Raw genomic sequence first — 11,830 nt, forward strand, 5'->3', positions numbered from 1 at the left:
AGGGAGGGTCTTCTCAGGGTGCCACCGGTAAGAGATTGCCGGCGGATGACACCCAGGGATAGGGCCTTCTCAGTGGGGGCGCCTGCCCTTTGGAACCAGCTGCCAGTGGAGCTGAGGACTGCCCCCGACCTCCGTTCATTCCGCCGGGGCCTGAAGACCTGGCTCTTCGAGCTCTCTGGCCCAGGCTGAGGATTAATTTTATTTTAACTGGGGTTTTTACTTATACAGGGATAAATTTAATTTTTTTAAACTTGGTTTTTTAACTTTTGTATTTTGGTTTTTAATTACCCTGTAAACCGCCCTGAGTCCTCCGGGAAAGGGCGGTATATAAATGTAATAAAATAAATAAATAAAAATAAATAAAGAATTTAGATGAAGAAATAGAAGGGAAACTCATTAAATTTGATGAGTTCCCCTTCTATTCCTTCATCTAAATTCTTTATGAAGATGTTGAGGAGTACTGGATTGGCAGGAATAGCCAACCCCCCAGAAGATAGAATCAAGATCCAAATGGATCTCAATAGATTTGAACACTAGGCACATTCTAAAAAAATGAAATTCAGTGTAGAGGAAAGTAAGGTTTTACACTTAGGTAAGAAAAACTAAATGTACAGATTTCACCTACAGATTAGATGAAACTAGCTCAAGGGATCTTGAGAGGGAAACCTGTGAGAGGGATCTTGGAGTCACTTAAATATGAGCCAGCAATGTGCTGCAGCCGCAAAAATGCCTATGAAAAACTAGGCTGCATTAACAGAGGAATAGAAGCAAGATATCAAGAAGTGATATTACCACTTTATAATGCCTTGTTAAGAGCACACTTGGAATACTGCATCCAATTTTGGTCACCACAATATAAAAAGATGTTTAGACTCTGGGAAGAGTGCAGAGAAGAGCAACAAAGATGCATGGGTGTGTGTGTGGAGGGCCGAAGGATAAAACAAGAGAAGGGTGGTAGGAATTGGGTATGTCTAGAAATTGTGGGCACTCCAACACTGGAGGCTTTGAAGAAGAGCTTGGACAGTCACTTCTCTGAGATGGTACAGGTTCTCCTGCTTGACTGGGGGTGGCCGGACTAGAAGACCTCCAAGGTCCCTTCCAGCTCTATTTAATTTAGTCTAGTGAAAACAAGGTGTGGTTGTGTGTGTGTGTGTGTGTGTGTGTGTGTGTGTGTGTGTGATGATAACAGTGTTCCAAGAGTGCCATAAAGAAGAGGGGGACAACTTATTTTCCAAAGCATCAGAGGGCAAGACAAGAGGCAATGGATGAAACTGAATAGAGAAAAGCAACCTAGAACTAAGGAGAAATTTCCTTATAGTAAGAACAATCAATCAGTGTGGGTGCTCCAACATTGGAAATTTTTAAAAAGAGACTGGTCAGCCATTTGTCTAAAATGGTATAGGGTCTCCTGCTTGAGCAGGGGTTGGACTAGAAGACCTCCAAGATCCATCCCTACTCTATAAAGGTAAAGGTAAAGGTTCCCCCGCACATGCGTGCTAGTCGTCTCCGACTCTAGGGGCCGGTGCTCATCTCCGTTTCAAAGCCGAAGAGCCAGCGCTTGTCCGAGGACGTCTCCGTGGTCATGTGGCCGGCATGACTAGACGCCAAAGGCGCACGGAACGCTGTTACCTTCCCACCGGAGTGGTCCCTATTTTTCTACTTGCATTTTTACGTGCTTTTGAACTGCTAGGTGGGCAGAAGCTGGGACCAGTAACAGGCGCTCACTCTGTTACGCGGCACTCGGGATTCGACCCGCCAAACTGCCGACCTTCTGATCGACAAGCTCAGCATCCTAACCCACTGAGCCACCGCGTCCCTTCCCTACTCTATACTGTTATATAATACAAAATATGGATAGATATGTAGAATGTCATGGTTCCGACAAATGAAACTCTTCAAAGAACTTGGAGGCATTGTTTACCTTGAAATTTCCCCCCTCCATCTGCGATTGGATTCAAGACTTTCTCAGGGACCAATTACAAACAGTGAGGGTTGGGTCTGTTTTATCCACCCCCCTGAAGCTTTGCACCAGCTCGCCACAGGGCTGCGTGCTTAGCCCCTACCTGTACTCATTGAACACATATGATTGTGTATTATCCGACCCATCTACCGCGATAATTAAGTTCGCAGATGATACCACCATAGTGGGTCTTATTACAGGTGGAGATGAGACAGCATCCATATGGTGTTTCAACAACAACTTGCACCTGAACATCGGCAAGGCGAAAGAGATGGTGCTAGACTTCCAGAGGAAAAAAGAGGAACCTGCCCCACTTTACATTGGGGGGGCTGTGTGGATAGAGTTTCCTCTTTTAAATTTCTGGGAGTCTACATCTGTGAAGATCTTACCTGGAAAGTTAATACAACCCAGGTAGCCAGAAAGGCCCAACAGAGACACTACTTCCTCAGGGTCTTGTGGAAGAACAGGGTAGAACAACGGCTAATGACCATCTTTTACCAGTCTACTATAAAGAGCATCCTCTCGTACTGTATTGTGGTTTGGTATGCTGGTCTGACAGCCATGGATAGGAAAGTATTGCAGAGGGTGGTAAGTACAGCACAAGACATTGTGGTCTGTTCCCTGACACCACTGGATGACATCGCCAGGGCTCGCTGCCTTGGAAGAGTGAGGAAAATTCTCAGGGATGACTCACACCCTGGATGGTATCTCTTTACTCTCCTACCATTGGGTAGGAGATATAGGAGTATAGCCAGCTGTACCAACAGGCTGAAGAACAGCTTTTATCCATGGGCTGTTAGGCTTTTGAATGGAAAATAATTTTATAAACTTTATGTATGATTGACTTGCGAGGCCGTGTGTTGTGTAATTAGTTCACATGGTGTAATAAGATGGAGGGTTTGTTGTCACTGTGAGTTGGGGTGGGGGCACGAAGGGAGGCTCAGCCAATCTCAATGTATACATGGTTGTACTTTGACAATAAAGGTTCATTCATTCACCTTAAAGAATCTTTATTTGAGTAGGATAGCATCAGCATATACTAGGTAAAGCCAAAATCTGAATTCCCTTCCCCTGAGCACATAGTATCAAGCACAATTCCCTCCTCTAATTAACAGTCATAAATCACATTCTCCAATTAGTTTGAAATGCAGGCTTTCCCTCGTTCTCCAACCCGCCATTTCTTATCATCTCTTATTTTAAAAAACCTTGGTTCTCACACTGGTACAATATTGTTATGTCTAACTAACTCCCATACACATTCCTCCTCCTTCCCCCCCATATCATCTAATTCTAAGAGTAAAGCATAAGAAGGAAAATGGCTGCATTTCCACATGTTGTCAAAGCAAGAACATCCAATGTTAGCAGTGTTGACATCCAGCCTCCCTTACAAAAAGGACAGATCCTGTAATGTAAACAAAAGCATATGTTAGGGACTGTCTCTCGGTTTGTTAGGGTATTTCCTATAGAACTTTTTGATGAGTCTGTCTGCTTTCACATTGCTAGATTTCACCAATTGGCTTCAGACAGCAAGTATCCCTTCCATTGTACTAGGTACTGCAATTTCCCTTTGAAAATTCTAGAATCAAGAATACGCTTTACTTCATAGTAAGTCTGATCCGCCACTACAAAGGGTCTGAGTGCCTTCTTAGGGGGAAGTCCTAAAGTGGAGCCCCGAAAAGTTTTCAGCAAGCTGCAATGGAAGACTGGGTGAACTCTCCCTAAAAACTTAGGAAGTTTTAATTCTACTGTGACTGGATTGATGATCTTTACAATGGGGAAAGGCTCCAAGAATTTTTGTCCTAATTTCTTGCTGGGTAATTTGAGGTGTAAATATTTAGTCGACAGATAAATCTTTTCCCCAATTTGGAATGTTCTTTGAGGAGCCTTCTTTTTATCTTCCTGTTTTTTATAGATCTCGGAAGTCTTTTTTAAAGCAGTTTTTGTGGCTCTCCAAACTTCTTCCCACCCCCTCAACCATTGATCAAGTGTCTGAGAAGTGAAGAGCGCTTGAGGGTATTCAGGTATTGGGCTAAACTCTTTTCCTGTGACTACTCTGAAAGGCATGAAGCCGGTGCTGCTGTGAACAGAGTTATTGTAAGCCACCTCTGCAAAAGGAAAGGCATGAAGCCGGTGCTGCTGTGAACAGAGTTATTGTAAGCCACCTCTGCAAAAGGAAGGAGGCCGATCCAGTTTGTTTGTTGATAGGAAACATAGTATCTGAGATATTGTTCCACCATCTTGTTAGCGGATTTCATGGCCCCATTAGTAGATGGGTGAAAAACAGATGATAGACCTTGAGAAAGCTCCTCCAAAACTTAGTTGTGAACTGCACCCCACTGTCTGAAATTATTTGTTTAGGGGCACCATGCAGCCAGTACATATGTTTCAAGAACAGTTTAGTCAGTCATTGGGCAGACGGGAGTACTTTGCAGGTGATGAAGTGAGCCTGCTTTGAAAACAGGTCTATCACAGTCAGATGAATGTATTTCCTCTACTTTCAAGAAGGTCGACTATAAAGTCCATAGCAATTTCTTCCCATGGTTGAGAAGGGTCTGCCACTGGCTGCAGTAACCCAGGGGGTTTCTCTGGAATTCTTTTCATGGTAGCACATACAGTACAACTCCTGATGTAATTTTCCACATCCCGTTTTAACCCTGGCCACCAGAACTGCTGGTGGATGAGATGTAGATTTTTAAATATCCGAAGTGTCCAGCCTGTTTTATGTCATGACTGTCTTTGAGACCGTTAAGATGGAGGGCTTCTGGCAAGTACAATTTCCCCCCCTTGTAAGCCAAACCGTCCCTGCATGTTAGGGAAGTTTGATTGTCTTTGAACCATTGATTGGTGAAGAGCTTGTTTTATTTTATTTTCCCAAGGGTCATCAGGATTAGGGGCCCTGCAAGCCGTGAGTTGAACAGCAATTTTTGGATTGGAGATAATTGCCTCATTAACCTCTTCACATTCGCTTTTGTATTGGGGCAATCTGAATAGAGCATCAGCTAGGAAGTTATTTCCTCCCAGTATGTACTTTAGAGTGAAGTTAAAGTGGTTAAAGTACTTTTCCCACCACACTTGTTTCAGGGACAGTTTGTGGGGAGTTTTCAGTGCTTCTAGATTTTTGTGATCTGTCCATACTTCAAAAGGCACCTTGCTCCCTTCTAGATAGTGCCTCCAATTTAATAAAGCCCAATGGATTGTGAAAGCCTCTTTTTCCCATATTACCCACCTCCTCTTGCTCTCACTAATTTTTTTCAAGGTGTTGGTGCAGGATTGCAGGGTCCCACTTTGGTTCTTTTGCAGTAGTACAGCTCCGACGGCCACCTCACTGGCGTCACTGGGCAGGGGTGCTTTGGGACTGGTTCAACAGCAAATAGTCTTTTTAAATTCCGAAAAGCAGTTTGACAGCTCATAGTCCATGTTAGTGGTTGGCCCGGTTGCGGCTTTCCTACTCCTTTACCTGTTTTGAGTAGTTCTGTAAGGGGTAGGGCAATCCCAGCAAAGGAGGGAATGAATTGACAGTAGAAGTTGGCAAAACCTAGGAAGCTCTGGAGCTGTTTGCGAGTCCTTAGGGGCTGCCATTCAATTACAGCTTTCACTTTGGCTAGGTCCATTTCAATGCCCTCATTGGAAATTCTATAGCCAAGATAATCTAATAGGATCTGGTGAAATTCACATTTTGACAGTTTGACATAAAGCTTGGCATTCAATAGTTTCTTTAACACTTCTCTCACCAGCTTTATATGATCAGTCATATTCGTGCTGTATATCAGGATGTCATCAAGATACACTGGAACCCCTTTGTATAAATGATCATGTAGGACCTCATTAATCAACTATATGAATACGGTTGGGGGCCCCTGTGGCCCAAAAGGCATGACTTTGAACTTCCCATGGGGCAATTGAAGGCAGTCTTCTACTCATCTCCCTCCTTTATCCTCACACGGTAATATGCCTCTCTCAGTTCTAATTTAATGAAGACACTCCCCTTAGCCAGGTGGGTTAGTAAGTCCTTTATGAGGGGGAGGGGGTATTTATTTTCCACACTCACTGCATTCAGAGATTTATAGACCACGCAGAGATGAAGAGGCCCATCTTTTTTAAAAAAACAACACAGGGCCCACAGCAGACTTGGCCCATTCAATGAATCCACTTACTAGGTTTTTGTTCACATATCACTGCATCTCCTCCATTTCAAGGGGGGACATAGCATACATTCTCAGTTGTGGGAGTTTGGCCCCCGGCAACAGTTCGATGGAGCAATCATTGGGTGGGTGAGGAGGCAGGGCATTGTATTCTTTCTCAGTAAATGCCTCCGCTAGGTCCCAGTACTCACTGGGAATGAGTGGCTCGTCTGGTGGCGGTGAGGCAGCCATGTGCGCTCACTCATTGGGTGGGCTAAAATTTCCTGTAACATCAGTTGAATCAGTGGGGGGCTTGGGCCCTATTGGTAGTCTCACAGTTTTCATTCCTTTCTTCCACCAGATAAATGCTTCCATTTGTCCAACCGGGCTAATCCTGGGATCACAGCCTCAGTCATTTTTGGAGACACCAGGAAGCAAATAAACTTCCAGCGCTCACCTATTTCTAAGTGTAGGTGCTCGGTTAATTGCATGATTAACATCCCTCCCATCAGGGAGCCATCAGCTTGTTCAAACCTCACGGGTTTGGAGAGCAGTTTTGCTCATATGTCAATTTTCATGGCAGAATTACCAATAACATGTTCAAAAGGATCCAGTTTATCTGAGAAGACAACAACAGCTCACTATCTTTGTGGTCATCCTTATCAGCAGAGATCACAATGTCAAACTAAAAACACAAGTGTAAGGAAAAACCACCCACACCAACCAAGTGCTCTACTACCAAAGCAACAATCCAACTTCCCACAAGGGAAGTGCATAAGAGCTTTATTTAGATGAGCAAAACTCACTGTAGCAAAACTGAGCAGCAGGAAAAGGAAGCAGAGCATCTATGCAACATATTCCAATAAAATGGATATTCACACACCTTTGTCACAAAGTGCCTAATCAACCCAATACACACACCAACAAGGCCCAAAAAGAATAACACTGCCATACCTCAAGAACATCTCAGAAACAACCAATAGACTACTACAACCACATGGAATTAGCATAGCACACTCTTTAATTTCACAACATATGGACAGACTTACCAATAGTCTCAATTGGGAAATTGTGACTATCCTAGACCAAGCCAAGTCCAAAAACACTAGGGAATTTCTGACAAATTAGCCTTCAATACTCACATAGTTATAAACATTATCTATAGATTATGCAAAAGAATAAGCCAAAAAGGGAGCCAAAAGATCTGAACACCTTCCAGCAGCAATCAGCACCCAGATGAGCATAGATTATAGATTAATTCCAAGGTTAACATCAGACCAACAAAGACTGACCAACAAAGAATATAAACTGCAAGCAAACCCCACTCCTTACTAGCACCAATGATGTTACCTAATTTGAAACCCCTCATTTTACCCCGAGCTACAAATATTCTCCTTTATTTAGAATGGTATATATTATGAATCTAGAATATATTCAGTTCTTCTGTACATTCAAGATTAACTGTCAAAAAGTGACATTTTCTTAAACACAAAACCCATACTTTTTATATTTAATCTTGAATATATCCAAGACCAGTTCTTTAAGATTCACTGTGAATCTTTCTATTAAATGAGTCCCCTTGTCTTGTTGAAATATTGATGCCTCCAAACTGAAGTCTGCTATATTCCCAGCAAAATTTAATTCCCACTAATATACATGCTCTTTTCTTTTCTCTCTGTGTGGCTGTAATTTGCATTTTACTTGGAAGCAAAAGCACAACTAACAAATATTTGCTAATCTTAAGCCAATGTTTGCTCAGACAGATTCTTCCCCCTTGACTCTCAGAATCTGTTTTAGATGATGGCTGGAAGACATTTTTATCCCTATATGCTAGCTAGTGATATTAGCAATCTGTCTCCTTTCCATTACTAATTAAATGGGTACAGGACACAGTGGGGAAGACAGAAGAGTTACAACTTTCACTATAGTGAAGCTATAATAAATGAGAATTAGTAAGTTGCCATATGTAAAATAAGCATTTATTCCATCCTTACCTGGTGATGAGAGACAGGGGAAGCATACAAATTTTAGTTTGAAAAGCAGAATATTCCAAACCAGCCTAGTTTTTCCAGAGGTGATATTTTTATAAAGATTTTATTAATTTTCTCTTACATACATACATTAATTTTTCAATTAATGGTGCTGTCTGGGTTTAAAAATGCTAATACATATTCAGTTCCTAATCCTTCATTCATAAATCCCAAATTTGATAATATTCTGTTTCTTCTTTATCTTTCAATCTCATAGTCCATCTCTGTGCATTCCAGTATTTATTTTTATTATTTCTTCCTCTGGTGGTAGTCCTTCATTTTTCCAATATTGTACAAAGATTATTCTTGTTGCTGTTGTGACGTATAAAATCAAATATAGGCTTTATTTGTTAGTCTTTTCTGGCATTATACCTAATAAGAAAAATTCAGGTTTAAAATCATTATGTTCACCCAATATTTTTTCTGACCAAGAATGTATCTTTTTCCAATAAGCCTTTGCTTTGCCACATGTCCACCAAACATGATAATACATGTCTGAGTTATGCTTACATTTCCAGCATCTATCTGACATACTGTATTTTAAAAACATTTTTGCTAATCCTGCTGGTGGCAAGTGCCATCTATAAAACATTTTATACAATTTTTCTTTATATGAAGTTGACAAGGCTACTGCTAAGTTTGTAAGCCGCCCTGAGTCTTCGGAGAAGGGCGGGATATAAATGGAATTTTTAAAAAAATTATAATTTCTCTCCCATAGCTTTTGCCACTTTTCTAGTTCTATATTATAACCAAAGTTTTTCACCCATTTTAGATAAGACAAGATAATCTTTATTGTCATTTGTTTACTGTGAGGACAACAGCACACATCAAAAATGAAATTTAGTTGCCCGCTCTCAAAGTGAAACACATACATGACACACACCTAAAACATACTATAAACATATGTATAAACCCACACCCCTACATATATATAACAATAAAATGTTAAATACTGTCCATCTTGAATATACAACGGAAGGAGGAAGCCTGAGAGTTCACAAGGTTAATGCTGTATGGAATGAAACTGTCAACTTTCCAACGTATGGGCTTTTCAAGTGGCTCTGAGGCATTGTTTACCTTAAAAGTCCTTTATTAGCCTAATACACTGGCAAATGCTTGCTCGAAGGAAGCTGGAATCTGAAATCTCCGCCCCTTGCACAATATAATTAAACACAATTCTCCACCTTTCTAATTTTGTCATTAATCATATTCTCCAATTAATTTAAAGAATCAGCTTCCCTTCCGCCAAAGTCTTATCTTCTTTAGAGAGACAAATGGCCTTCAGAGTGCATTCCTACTTTTCCCTCCCACCAATTTTAAACTAAAACAACACACAAGTCTTAAAGCAATACACAAGTTTAACATATGAAATAGCTACTTCTTCATCTCATGTCAAGCAATAACATTCGATGTTAGCAGCATTGACATAAACTATGGTTGAATCAGGATGTTCTGCTATGGATACCACGAAGCCTCCTCCGAGAAGGTAACAAGAAAAACAGGTTGTGAAGAGGATGAGTAGTGTCCCAGATAATCTTATGGACCCTGTTCAAACAATGCTTCTGTGCTATGTCCTGGATGGGAGGGAGGAAACTGCCAATGATCTTTTCGGCCATCCTCACCACTCTCTGCACCGCCTTCCTGTCTGAAGCAGTGATGCTTCCAAACCAGACTGTGATGCTGTATGACAGGATGTTCTCAATTGTCCCCCTGTAGAAAGTGGTCAGAACAGGGGAAGATTAGCCTTTCTCATGCAACGCAGAAAGTGCAGGCGCTGCTGTGCCCAGTTTCTCACTGTTGAGAGACCAAGTCAGCATACTGGTTAGCTGCACACCCAGGAATTTGATGCTGGTAACCATCTCCACAGGTGAATCATTAATGCACTGAGAAGTGTGGCTGTGCCTGCCTTTTCTGAAATCGACAATCATCTCTTTGGTTTTTCTGGTATTTAAAACTAGGCTGTTTTCCTTACACCAGTTCACCAACCCCTCAACCTCCTTGCGGTAAGCTTCCACACTGTCATCATGAATAAAGCCCACTACTGTTGTATCATCTGCGAACTTCACAATATGGTTGGTGATTATCATTGTTTCTTTAACTTGTTCACTTTCTATTTCCAGAATTAACAAAAAATTATACATTTTCTTAATTTCTCATCTGAGGTTAATAAAATCTTATCAAATACAGTTTGTTCTTTATAAAATCCATACAGTTTCATGTCTTTTTCATATCTATTTTGTACCACGACAGGTTGATACCCTGATTTTCCAGTTCTTATTTAGATTTTAAATTCCCATCAATATTTAGAATATCTCTATATGTGCAAACTTTTTCAAAGTCTACCAAGTTTGGATGTACAGATGCTTCCATCATTGATAACCATCCTGGAATTTTTAAATATGTTTCAGTTTTAATTTTTCCCCATACTATTAACAAAGCATTTCTTATATAGTGATTTTGGAAATACTTATAAACTCCATTTTTCCCATACCATAAGAAAGCATGCCATCCCAATTGTAAGTCATGCTCCTCCAAATATAACAACCTTTATTTCTAAGAGTTATTCATTCTTTCACCCATGTTAAAACAGATGCTTGATAATACAAGGCCCACTCCGGTAACCCAAAACCTCCATTTTCCTTAGCGTCTTGTAACATTTTCATCTTAATTCTAGCTTTCTTTCCTTGCCAGACAAAATTCAAAATTAATGAGTTTACGACTTGGAAGAATTTTTTTTCAAGTTTTATCGGAATTGTTTGAAATAAAAATAGAATCTTCGGCAATACATTCATTTTCACTGTAGCAATTCTTCCTAATATTGACAATTGCATATTTTTCCATCTTTCCAAGTCCAGTTTTATTTGTTTCAAAAATTTTATATAATTATCTTCTTTTATTGTTGAGCATTTGGCTAATAGATATATACCCAAATATTTAACCTTTTTCACTATCTGTACCTCTGTTTTTTCTGACATTCATTTTTTCTGTTTATCTGTAAGATTCTTAACTATTATCTTAGTTTTTTCTCTATTTATTTTCAATCCCGCCATTTCTCCATACTGTTCTATCTTTCCCCATAATTTAGGAATCATCTCCAATGATTCTTCTAGAATAAATACCAGATCATCAGCAAATGCTTGTAATTTATATGTTTCACTTTTTATCTCCAGCCCTTTAATTTCTGTATCTTGTCTGATATTTTTATTTAAAACTTCCAAAGTGAAAATGAATAACAATGGGGATAGATGTGGACATCCTTGCCTTGTGCATTCATTCATTCATTCATTCATTCATTCATTCATTCTCCATTCACAATCACTTTGGCTGTCTGTTTGTTATATATTGTTTTCATCATATTTATAAAGTTCTGTCCAAAGTCCATTATTTGTAGTTGCTGAGTCATAAATTGCCAGGAAATGTCAAATGCCTTTTGGGCATCTAAAAGTATTAGTGCCAATTGTTTCCCTGGCTGTAGTTCATAGTATTCTAATACGTCCATTATCACTCTTATGTTGTTTTTTTTATTAAAGAGTTTTACAAAAACATTTTTACAAAACATCCTGCAAACCCACCCACCCCAACCCCCCCTCCCCCCACTTCCCAGAGCTGAATACAGGGTCATAAATATAATAATCATATTCTAACTAAAATTATCCATTATAAAATTAACCAAATTCATAATGTGCTTTAACTCTAACATTGATACATTCAAATTATTA

The sequence above is a fragment of the Vipera berus genome (genome assembly GCF_964194415.1).
Source record: "Vipera berus genome assembly, chromosome: Z".
Lineage (NCBI taxonomy): Eukaryota > Metazoa > Chordata > Lepidosauria > Squamata > Viperidae > Vipera > Vipera berus.